General features: G+C 42.2%; 1 protein-coding gene across 7 annotated transcripts in view; it reads right to left on the minus strand.

Annotated features, from left to right (window-relative positions):
* SAMD12 (sterile alpha motif domain containing 12) overlaps window positions 1-12,892 on the minus strand; it is a 220,619-nt gene that overhangs the window by 19,424 nt on the left and 188,303 nt on the right. The window contains exons 5-6 of one of the 7 annotated variants that reach the window (XR_005595226.1): window positions 2,660-2,810; window positions 167-270 (exon numbers count right to left, since the gene is read on the minus strand). The exons of 4 other annotated variants lie outside the window; for them this stretch is intronic. The gene's annotated coding sequence lies outside the window, so the exon portion shown is untranslated. Of the gene's footprint in view, window positions 1-166; window positions 271-2,659; window positions 2,811-12,892 lie in introns of those variants that run through there. 2 more of the 7 variants (XR_005595225.1, XR_005595228.1) reach the window with 2 other exon arrangements.

Below are 12,892 nucleotides of genomic sequence, written 5' to 3' on the forward strand. Positions count from 1 at the left end.
TAACGGTGTCGCACAGAAGCATGGACTTTTTATACCCTGGACCAACTGACCTAATTTCCTAATGTAGACCTGGCCTAAATAAGAGTTTATAATCTAAGCAAGAAAAACCCCACTGGCAGTCTGGACTATTGATGTATATTAAAAATTTTTATTAATGTTTTTTCATGGCAAGTAGAAAAACAAGTGTTATTTAGCTACTATAAAGTGATTGGGGGGTGGTGAAGCAAATTTTGTTTTTAACGAAGAAATTGGAACAGCTCTGCAGTGTTCCTGGTAAAACAAAAAAACCAAGTCATTTAAATCATATCCCTATTAAGAACTGACAAGACTGAAATGGCTTCCACACAAATATATAATTTAGTTGTTTTTATATAACATGGCTATTTTGTGTTCACATAACTAGGGAGTGGACAAATGGGACTTATGCCATTTGTAATGAAATTCTGGGGGAAAATATGCACTATAATTGTAGTTCAGATACTCTATATACACAATGTCAGCTAAGAGAAAACAATTCAGCCTCATTAACAATAGAATTTTTGAGCTTAAGAAATAGATAAGGTAATTAAAGCCTATACAGTATGTGCACTATCCCTTTAAAACTATTTTGGATTAATGACGACAATATTGCATTTACACAGCACCATTCTTCCAAATGAGTTCTGAAGAATATAAACCAACTGCACAATTGTATAGAAATACAGGAATTGCTTTGCCCACTGCTGAAGTGCAGCCATCTCTGGTATGACATGCATTTCTTGGAAGAATACAGGGCAATCAGAAATGTCTGGCTGTAAGGGACCTCCAAAGGTCATCTCTCTGCACTGAGGCAGGACCAAACCAGCAGTATCACATAGCCATTTAACAGAAGAGAAGACTACAGTATCCAATCAAAATAAAAAGGGGGAATTTTGGGTAGGTAGTTAACAAGTCTGAATTTGTACAGAACACTGGGATAATTCTTGCAAAAGTGCCATGGGATTTTTAATAACCACAGGTAGCCAGGAGTATTTTTTTCTCCATCTGATAGTACCCTTCAGGAGCACCTCATGCATACCATCATTCTGAGGCATCAGCCGGCACTAACTGAGAAATAAATGACCAATGACAAGCAACAGCACTTCTCCGTACAACACTTACATTTTTTGCAGAGATTCCTAACTAAAAATTGACCCATTTAGTGTCTGAACACACACAAAGAACACATAGTCACATAGTCACTTAAGGTAAAAACACAATTTAAAAATGTTTTATATGATTCAGATTCCAAGACTAGATAGGACCACTGTGATCACCTGGTCTGACCTCTTGTATAACACAGGCCATAGCATCCCCCAAAATAATTCCTTTTGAACTAGTGCATATCTTTAAAGAAAGAAACAAAAACCAAAACCACCCTTGATTTAAAATTTGCCAGTGTTGGAGAATCCATCATGACCCTTGGTAAATTGTTCCAATGGTTAAGTACCCTCAGCGTTAAAAATGTACGCTTTGTTTCCAGTCTGAATTTGTCTAGCTTCAACTTCCAGCCATTGGATCGTGTTATACCTTTCTCTGCTAGACTGAAGAGCCCATCATCAAATATTTGTCCCCCATGTTGGTTCTTATAAACTGTGATCAAATCACCCTTTAACCTTCTCTTTGTTAAGCTAAAATAGATTGAGCTCCTTGAGTCTAATCACTATAACATATATTGTCTAACCCTTTAATCATTCCCATGGCTCTTCTCTGAAACCAGTTTATTAACATCCTTCTTCAACTGTGGACACCAGAACTGGACACAGTATTCCAGTAGTGGTCACATCAGTGCCAAGTATGCAGGTAAGAACCTCTCTACTTGAGAGGTTTCAGAGTAGCAGCCGTGTTAGTCTGTATCCGCAAAAAGAACAGGAGTACTTGTGGCACCTGTAGCCCATGAAAGCTTATGCTCAAATAAATTTGTTAGTCTTTAAGGTGCCACAAGTACTCCTGTTCTCTCTACTTGAGATTCCCCTGTTTATGCATCCAAGGATTCCATTAGCCCTTTTGGCCACAACATTGCACTGGGAACTCATGTTCAGCTGCTTATCTTCCATGACCCTCAACTCTTTTTTTTTAGCATCACTGCTTTCCAGGATAGTCTCCTTTCCTATAAGTATGGCCTACATTCTTTGTTCCTATACGTATACATTTACATTTAGCCATAATAAAAATACACATTGTTTGCTTCCATCCAGTTTACCAAAGTGATCCAGAGCACCCTGACTTTGCTTTTCATTATTTACCACTCCCCAATAGGATTCTATTTTTAGAGACTAAATTAACTCAGATACTTTGCCTTTTGGAGATAATGGATCACAGCAACCATCAAGAAGGTGAGAAATAATCTCCCCTGGTCCCTGTTGACTGTTCAAAGTGTTAATTGCTCTGCATTGCTTGTAAAATTGCTGACTTTGCTGTGTAATTGCTCAAGTCCTTTGCTCAACAAGTTGCCGCAGATAATAGTTCTAGTACTGGCAACAAGTTGTGTTAACTCAGTGCAGACTTTACTACAGACAGGACAAAGAACTGAGGACTGGAGTGTATGTCCATGTTCTGCTAAGTTTTTTTTCTTCCCTATGCTATTTCACACAAATGCCACTTAGAGGTATTTTTAAAGGATATTTAAATGCATTGTTACCCATCCTGGTAGGTCTTCTTGGACTTCTCCCTTTCTGTAAGAATTCCATGAAGGCCTCACACTGGCTATATTCCTTCAAATGTTAATTGCTTGCCTGGAGGAAGAGTCAGGAAGCATGGATTCCTCTTCTCACCTTAGTCAACTTTGAGCACTGCATATTCAAAAGGAAATTTCACTATTACTGTTAGTCTATAAGGTGCCACAGGATTCTTTGCTGCTTTTACAGATCCAGACTAACATGGCTACCCCTCTGATACTTCACTACTAGAGGCAGTGTGGAGGAAAATTTTGACCAGTCCCAAAGGGACTGCTTTCAATCTATGTAGCTTTTGTTCCTCTACAATGTTGCCTCCCTCCTCATAGCAGTTATATTATACTCACCCCCTTGTGGTAAGGGGTATGCAACCCCTTCTCAGGCTGCTACTGGCAGCCTGAAAGTATCATCTTTGTGAGACTCCTCTACCCTGCTGGGTCAGAGCTGATTCTGTGTCTGCTCTCCTGTGTCATGACTTCCCTACATGACATGCATCCGAAGAAGTGGGTATTCACCCACGAAAGCTCATGCTCCAATACGTCTGTTAGTCTATAAGGTGCCACAGGACTCTTTGCTGCTTTCCCTACATGAGTGGCCGGTGACCCAGCCTTTGGGGAACGCTAGCCCCTGGCTCCTCCCCTTCTGCCAGAGGCCCTGCCCCTTCCTCTCCTCTTGTGCCCTCTCTACCCCACAGGAGCCCAGAGCACCCCCACCATGGCCCCGGGACCAGCGCTGGGCGGCGCAGCAGCAGCACCTCCAGCCCCGAAGTGCTGGGTGGCACGGTCTGAGCACCGGGTGGGCAGCGTGTCCCAGCGCCAGCCGCCCCGAGTCCCCGTGATAGGCTGCCCAGCCCCAGCCAGCCTGGGCCAAGGCAGAGCACCAGGAACTGCAGGAGGGGACCTCTTGGGGGTGCAGCATGGGTGGGGCAATGCCAGGCAGTTTGGGGAGGCACAGCCTCCCTCAGCCTACGATATCCACCACCCATGCTTCCCTATAATACATTTTGTTAATCAGTCTATAAACTGACCCTTTTAATAGCAAATGTCATTTACTAAAATCAGTTGATATAACCTAGTAGGATTAGATTTGCATTATTTTAGTTAAGGGATGTTTATTTATAATGACTTAGGCCTTGTCTGCATTGGAGATTTGTCCTGATTCCAGCCATCCCTGGCTAGCCACAAGCAGGGCCGGCTCTACAGTTTTCGCCACCCCAAGCAGCGCACCGAATTGCTGCTGTGGGCGGCGGGAGCAGTCCGTGTGCTCTTAGGATGGCAGGCGTGTTTCCGTGGCGGCAGCAATTCGGCAGCAGCTTCTGTGTTTAGCTGAAGCCGCCCTGGACAGCTAAACATAGAAGCTGCTGCTGCCGCCGAATTGCCGCCACCGTGGAAACGCGTGTGCCGCCCTAAGGGTACATGGACTGCCCCCGCTATCCACGGTGGCAATTCGGCTCGCTGCTTGGGGGGCAAAACAACAGGGACTGCCGCCCCTTGCTGAATGCTGCCCCAAGCACCAGCTTGGAATGCTGGTGCCTGGAGCCGGCTCTGGCCACAAGTGTAAGGGAACCAACATAAACCCCTAGTGTAGGTGTCATCTGCACCAGTGAAAACTAACCCAGGTTTTGAGCAGTTTGAACTGTTGTAGATACAGTGATGGCTGGTTATCACTGGCTGGAATCAGGGCAAATGCCCAATGCAGACAAGTTCTTAATTTAAAATTTTTATCAATATAAATAATTTCCTCTCACCTCCTCCTATCTTGCTGACTGAACAAACCAGACACCTTCTTCTGTGTACTGTCAAGCTACCAGTGACTCCATCAAAGAACGTTTTTACATATTCCTTCACTCCATCTCTGATGTTTGATTATGCATAATAGCCTTATCTCAGAAGATTTTCTTTTTAATTATTCAAATTCACAAACAGTTTTATCACTTCACATTTCAACTAACATTCATGGGAAGTTTGCTGGTAGCTTTTTGGGATGAGGGTGAAATTGACATATACTGATGCTAACTGACTGAAATCAAATCTTCTTGTTTTTATTAATTTAAAAGGTGTGCTGTCAATTTGAAATCTAGTCCAGTCAAAACAAATGAGTTTAAAAAAGTGACTTCTGGTATTTCATATGCCCCTGAATCTTCCTGATGATTTTTGTGGGTTTTCAGTCACATTTTCCTATTTAATAAAATATTTCTCTCCCCCCTTCTTCCATGGAAAAGACCCATACAACTGAAAGGGGAAACTGACTAACTGCCTGATTTTCAGAGGTACTGAGCACTCATAGCTTCCTTTGACTTCACTGGGAACTATAAGCACTTAGCACTAACAAAAAAAAATCAGGTTGTAAATGACAGTGAAGTTCATTATACTCAAAATTTAGACATAAAAAACTGACAATAGAAAGAAAAATGTCTTTTTCCTCATCTGTTCTGTTACAATATCTTAAGATGTTACCTGTAACAACAGCAGTTACAAAAATCAGATAGATGTACAACTGTGTGTGTGTGTTAATGTTAATAGTGGTTCTTTAAGAAATAAAGTCCTATTTTGTTCTCCTTAAGCATGTAGAAATCCTACTGACAGCAACAGGAGTTCTGTATTCCAAAGGAGAGGATGAGACAGCCTGTATTTATTCCAACTTCTCTCTAAAACAGTAAAATTTTAATGCAAGTCCCCCCCATATTTAACTCTTAATAAATCAGCTTTCAATACAAAATTTGCTATTTCTTTGAATGAGAAGGGTGAATGCGCAAGCTGTATTATAGGACCACAACTCTAAAATATTATTGAAGAATCTCTGCCAAAATACTGCTAAATAATTCCTTTCTAGTTAAGATCAAATTTATGGCTAATAGAGTAGAAGCTTGCTAATTCACACTAATGACTGCGAGATCCATTGCAAATTATTGAATTTTGCAAATAAGTAAGTGGGAAACACAATGAAAAAAGCAAGGGTAATGTATCACAAAATGCACTTTGCTCATTTATCTTGACAACTGTGGTTTCAATTATTTATAATACTTCATCATGTACTAGTAAATGTACTGTAGTCTATTTTGTAAAAATAGACATTAGTAAGATTAGAGTAATACGACATCTGCTATTACCTCTTTGCTCAGAAGTGGCTACAAGTCACCATAGTGACCAAGATTTTCAAAAGTGGGGAGCCTGAAGTTTGACTCCTTTGTTTATAATTAGGTATGTAAATAAGTAGGCTGATTTTCAAAACTTCTGAGCACCCAGCAGCTCCCACTAACTTCAAACACCTAGATGAAAACCTCAGTGGGAACATCAGGTCACTTATTTAGGTACCTAAATATGGTCTTGGGTAGCCTAATTTAAAGGCCCCATTTTGAAAGGCTTGGCCAACTTGCATCAGCAAGATTCGATCTACTTCAAAGGGCCAAATCTTGGAATCAGTGGGAGTTTTGCCTGCATAGGCCACTAGATATTAATCTTGCATCCGACGAAGTGGGTATTCACCCACGAAAGCTCATGCTGCAAAACGTCTGTTAGTCTTTAAGGTGCCACAGGATTCTTTGCTGCTTTTATAGATATTAATCAAATATCTAAAGATTTAAAACAAACACGCCTCCTTTTAAAAAACAAAAACGTTACTTCTCTCTACGGCTATTGCAGGTCCATCTACAGAAGCAGAAGAGGAAAGCAAAACTTCACTTCCCTAAGTGTAGTTAAACATAGTTTCAAGTATCAGAGGGGTAGCCATATTAGTCTGGTTCTGTAGAAGCAGCAAAGAATCCTGTGGCACCTTATAGACTAACAGATGTTTTGCAGCATGAGCTTTCGTGGGTGAATACCCACTTCTTCGGATAAACATAGTTGTGATTCAAGTATGGAAAGCAGAAGTGCAATCTATGTGAGCAAAACTCATTGTACGGGGGTGGGGGGGGGGGCAAAGCAAATTTGAATTTAGTCATGCTGGTAACAGAGTCTTTTCCAGACTATTAAATGCTAAGGGTGTTGGCCCAGGTTGCATCACACACAACCTATGCTGGATGAACACCATGTACTCAGCAAATGAGACGGTTGGGCATCCCAGGAGGATTAGTGTAACAGACTTGCCAGTGCATGCGGTTCTGTTTTATCAAGTATATCACAATTCTGAAAGAAAAAAAATGGCAACATTTCCCCTCTTAATATATTAGCACTCATAGAGGTGCCAGATTGACAGCCCGGGAGCATAATGTTTTTATATGATCTGGAGAATAGCTTCAGTGCAGACAGCAGCTGTACAAGCTTCCCTCTCGAACTGAGCTGAAACTTGAAAACCAATGTGAGGGAACCACTTCCAGTAGCGATTGTTCAGCTCTGTCGCCATGATTATTCAGTTCTTGACTGCTGCCTACCCTGCTAAGAATATCAGATATGGTGGTGGTGGTGGTGGGGGGGGGAGGCTTGTTGAGTAGGATCTGCAATGAGACCATCATTTAATTTTAGATAGCCTTCTGAACAGTCCATCTGTGACTAAGTCACTACCAGGGCTGGTTTTGGGGAGGTTAGGATTGATGGCAGCTGTGCCTGTGCAAGGCAAGTTGCAACTGGTCCTTGTGCAGGGAGAAAGGAGCTGGAAGGCTCATTGTGACCTCTGCCCTCCACTGCACAGCCATATAGGGCCAATCATAATCTGGTCTTCAGTGTCTTATGTTTTCACTTTAACACTGGCGACCAAAAGGGATGAAAATCTCTTCTGGACTCTACCATAAAAAAGCTCCAAGAAATCAAACTGATTCTCCTGTCAATATAATGTTTAGAAAAGTAAGAACTGAACCTTCTACAGCACACTCCTGGAGCCAGTCCACTTACCCTGCAGGGTGAATTGTATTGAGCAACCCTGAGTTTCTGTATAAGAGATACTCCCTTCCTGTAGGGTAGCTGGAATTTTTAGGCTCCAGGAAACTATAGAAGAGCATCATACTTAACAGGTAACTCAGTTTTCCAGCAGAGTGTCATTCAACCACAATTTATGGGGAAAGAAAAGATTTCTTGTAATCTGACTGTACTCACCCATTGTGAGAATTTGCTTCCATTATGCTGACTCATTTTTTACTGTGTATTCCTGTTTCATAGAATCATAGGACTGGAAGTGACCTCGAAAGGTCATCTAGTCCAGTCCCCTGCACTCATGGCAGGACCAAGTATTGTCTTCACCATCCCTGACAGGTGTTTATCTAACCTACTCTTAGAAATCCCATGATGGAGATTCCACAACCTCCCTGGGCAATTTATTCCAGTACTTAACTTCCCTGACAGTTAGGAAGCTTTTCCTAATGTCCAACCTAAACTGCCCTTGCTGCAATTTAAGCCCATTGCTTATTGTCCTATCCTCAGAGGTTAACAAGAACAATTTTTCTCCCTCCTCCTTGCAACAACCTTTTATGTACTTGAAAACTTATGTCCCCTCTCAGTCTTCTCCTCTCCAAACTAAACAAACCCATTTTTTTCAATCTTTTGTCAAAGGTCATGTTTTCCAGACCTTTAATCATTTTTATTGATCTTCGCTGGACTTTCTCCAATTTGTCCACATCTTTCCTGAAATGTGGTGCCCAGAACTGGCACACTATTCCAACTGAGGTGTGTAGTAGAGTGGAAAAATCACTTCTCATGTCTTGCTTACAACACTCCTGGCTAATACATCCCAGAATGATGTTTCCTCACAGTTTTTCCTCTTCTTTCCAAAATGGCATCAACTTTCCTCTATTTATTCGTGACAGGATGTACTCAAAGGTGGGTCTGAATTTGGGGTATATAAACACTAATGACTTCCACCCAGCAATTTCCCTTCTCCCCCACCACTTACTTATGCCCTCATTGGATTTTATAAAACGTAACCAGAAAGTCCCCTCTGAGATGTAACAACTCATTTGCATGGCAGCCCTCTGGAAGAGATGCAGTCAGATCATTGCTTGGATAAACAGGGCTTCGAGACATGAAGGAGGGGAGCTGGAGGAAAAATATTGAACAGTTTGGATTGCCAACCATGGGCGGCGGGTATAAGAGGCCAGAGGAAACTAAGCCTCCCCTGATGCAGCCACTGCCACCCCATGCCTGGACAGTGATGGCCTCACCTGCGTTCTGCCTCTTCCACTTCCTGCTCCGCCCCTTCCCTGAGGCCCCTACCGCTGCCTGGTGAGTCCCTCCTTTCCACCCTCCTCTCTGGAAGTCTCTGCTGGCCACTGTCTCCCTCCTCACTCCCCCTCACCTACAAAACCCCTCCCACTCATTGCTTGCCGCATCCCTCCTCTCCTCCATCCACTCCCCCGAGATACCCTCCCTGTCTGCTGCTTGCCACATCACTCCTCACATTCCCGCCTCCACAGGGGAGGGAGGTGAGGAGAGGAGGGATGTGAAGAGCACAAGCAGTGGGGGCCTCACGGGGGAGAAGAGGAGAGACGCGGCAGGCAGTGGTGGGGGGGGGGCTGAGCGGGGAGTCTGGGGCAGAGCAGGGGTGGGGTCTAGGGCAGAATGTCAGCAGGACTCTGGGCAGAAAAGATGGGAAAGGGAGCTAGCCTCCCGCCGCCCATGTTGCCAACACTGGAGTACAGACAAGAGAACGTTGACAACTAGTTGGCTTTGAAGAGTCCCTGACAGGTGGCGTTCAGCTTCATTCAAGTGTTGCTCACACTTGGCATACACCTTTACCAGCTTTAAAAGCCATTAAAGGGTTAACCTCCAACGAGTGTGTGTTTCAATAGGTACAATTCAACAGTTAATTTTTAGATGCTTTGGGTTTCAATGGGACTCTGTTTTTACACCCTGATGAAGCTCAGGGTCGAGGAGGGAGTTGGATTGCAGCTGGATTCTCGGAGCAGGAAGATGGTTGGGACCGGAGGATTTGCTTTCCATCACAGGCTCCTCCTGTGTACTGGGAGCTGCCCTGATAAAAACACTGCAACATTCTAAAGAAATAAGCCACAGCTCTGGAACACTGCTACTGTAAGCTGGAGTTTTGGACTATTATTGCAGAATACCGTGGTACCTTTTTTAGGATTATTCGCACCAGTTTCTGTTTCCTTGCAGTGGTCCAAATTCTCCCTTTAAGCAAGAAGTGAAAGTAGACTCCAATTTAAAACCTAAAATACACCTACTACATTGACATTTTTGAGGGGATATTCTTCCACACCCTGCAGAATGGGTCTTATTATGGTCAACATGAGATCATAGTACAGTGTCTGTACAACCCCCAGGAGACCAAAACAAAACTGCTGTCAACTAGCATTTGCTAAACTGGGATTGCACTGGGGGGTTGTGCACACAGAAAATTATTAAACACACTTAAACGATAAATAGGAATGAACTGAAAGTAGTAGCTCTTCTTAAGGTCAGCAAAAGTGAATCCTAAACTGGTGCAGTTTTATAGTTAAATTACAAAGCACTCAACCTAAAATTAACTTCCTCTGGGCAATCTTAAAATAGTAGATTGCTGGATCTGAGCTGATGGGTGTTCTCTGTTAGTTGCTCCTGATGAAATATAAAAGTGGTTTATTGCATCTATAATTATATAAAAACTTTGCCCAGTACTTTTCTCTGCTGACTGGAGGAGTCAAGTTTAGATGTATCATATGAAACACAGTGATCAACATGAAAAAGGCATAAAGCAATGTAAATAGTATCAAACTTTCTGAAACAAGTCTGCTACTCGGACTGACAGTTCATACAATGCAGGTGTGTGTGTATCTATATGTTAATATACATATATTTAAAGGAACCACCAAGGCACAGAACTTTAAGTGATCCTGTTGTTATAACCTCCGTGCTCTCCTTCCTCCCTGTCCCCACTGTTTGTCATTATCACTCAAAAAATCAAAAGTCAGGTCCTGAAAAAAAATAATGAGGTTGGCTTAAAAATCATGATTATAAAAAATAATAAAACTTGAGGGGTTTATTTGCCTTCTAGTTATTGAGCCTTTAGGAGTCACGGTTTCAGGTTGTTTTCTACCAAAATGAGGGCTAGAAAGTTCCTGAGATTCTCATGTAATTATCCGACTTCAAAAGCTGGAGTCTGTAGAAAACACCAAATATCACGAGAGTCATGATAAAACCATAAGAGCTGGCGATACTGTTTTAAGGGTTTGAGAGCTGATACCATCTCTTTGGTTGCAGATTGTGTAGCTAAACTTTTAAGTAAGGTGCATATATAACTCGGGCCTCACCAAATTCATGGTCCATTTTGGTCAATTTCACAGTCATAGGATTTTAAAAATCATAGATTTCATGATTTCAGATATTTAAATCTGAAATTTCACAGTGCTGTAATTGTAGGTGTCCTGACCCAAAAAGGAGTTGTGGGAGGGTTGCAGTACTGCTACCCATACTTCTGCGCTGCTGCTAGCGTTGCCTTCAGAGCTGGGCAGTCAGAGAGTGGCAGCTACTGGCTGGGAACCCAGCTCTGAAGGCAGAACCATCGCCAGCAGCAGTGCAGAGGTAAGGATGGCATAGTATGGTATTGCCACCCTTACTTCTGCACTGCTGCCTGCAGAGCTGGACCTTCAGTCAACAGCTGTCCCTCTCTGGCCGCCTAGCTCTGAAGGCAGCAGCGCAGAAGGAAGGGTGGAACGGTATGGTAGGGTATTTCTGGAGGGGCACTGCTTTCAGAGCTGGGCGCCCAGCCAACAGCCGCCACTCTCTGGCCACCCAGCTCTGAAGGCAGCAAAAGTAGTAAGGGTAGCAATACCATGACCCCCTTACAATAACCTTGCAACCCTCTTGCAACTCCAGTTTTCCGGCTTACCAAAAATTCCTGTACTTTCCTAAGACCTGTTAATGTTACTGCCAATTTTGGCATTGAGCCATATAACTATGAGAGACAGGGTTATCACATTCTGGTGCAGATTTTTTTTTTTGAAACTTTCAAAAATAACATCTAATACAAAGCAAACTCTTGAAAAATTAAAATACAACTAAAACAATAAGAAATAAGGCATGTGTAAGATTGAGAGAGACAAAGTGGGTGAGATGGTATCTTTTATTGGGCCAACTTCTCTTGATGGAAGGGACAAGTTTCCTAGCTTAACATGCGACCCCTTTAGGTTTGAAAGTAACCACAGTATCACAAGAAGAACTCTGTGACGCTCGAAAACGTCCACCATCAGAAGTTGGTCCAATAAGAGATTATGTAACTTACCTTGTCTTGCTCAGATTCTGGGACCTACACAAATATACATTGTAGAGTTGTTGTAAGATTCACGTTTTTAAATCTCAGTTGGGGAAGGAGTCACATTTTAGTTTATAACTTTAAACAAGGATTAAATTGCTAACCGCAAAGCTGAAAAGAGGGAAATTAAAATGGAAGCATTGTGCAAATCATTTGTCCAATGTCAGAAAACAGAAAAACATCCTCATATGTGTTTCCTTAAGTTTGTCCTGGTAGACAAATTCAATGAAGGGAAGAAAACAGTGAAATTGTTGCGAACATCAGAAGTCAGATTATTAAAAATTTTCCATGAAATCCTTTCCCCAAGGATACAAAGTCACTCTTTTCCCAGGCAATGGGCTAATTTTAGATGCCTATATGACAAGCAGCAACTAGTAGAAATAAAAGACTGAGATGTGCACTTCAACATGTACAAATTTAGGTACATTCATTTTTCTGCAGTCTGTGTCTGGGTTTGCCCTGAAAAGTGAGGAAATATATGGATGTACCATATATATTTTTCACTTTCATTTTGAAAAGAACTCAGTCTAAGATTTTCAGAATTTTTAGGCTCCTAAATCCATATTATGGCACCTACATAAGTGGACCACTCACCCACTTCCACCTAGGTGGATGGGAAGAGTAGGGTTTTCAGCACTTTTGAAACTTAGGCTACTTATTTAAGTGTCAGAATTTGAATTTAGGAGCCTTACTCTAAGCTCCTATTTTTGCAAATCTTGCCCCTCAATCTCTAACTTCTATTGAATGGAAAGGTCTAGCCATCCTGTAATGAATGGGTGGGTTTTATACCTCACAAGGGGCTCCTCCAGTCTTAGTGATCGTGCTGCATGCTCTGCCCACTTTGAAGTGGGAAACAAACTTTAGTTCTAGCAAGTCTTACTATTAGTTGTTTCAATGTCATTGTTTCTTTCAGCAATGACAATTAATTTAAGATTTCTACTCTTGTACTTGTTCTCTGTGGCCTATGTAAAGCAATGTTACCCTTTACTGCTAAAGCAGAAACATACTTAATGCTGTCTAATTCA

This window comes from Mauremys reevesii, linkage group 2 (assembly GCF_016161935.1).
Source record: "Mauremys reevesii isolate NIE-2019 linkage group 2, ASM1616193v1, whole genome shotgun sequence".
Classification (NCBI taxonomy): Eukaryota; Metazoa; Chordata; order Testudines; family Geoemydidae; genus Mauremys; species Mauremys reevesii.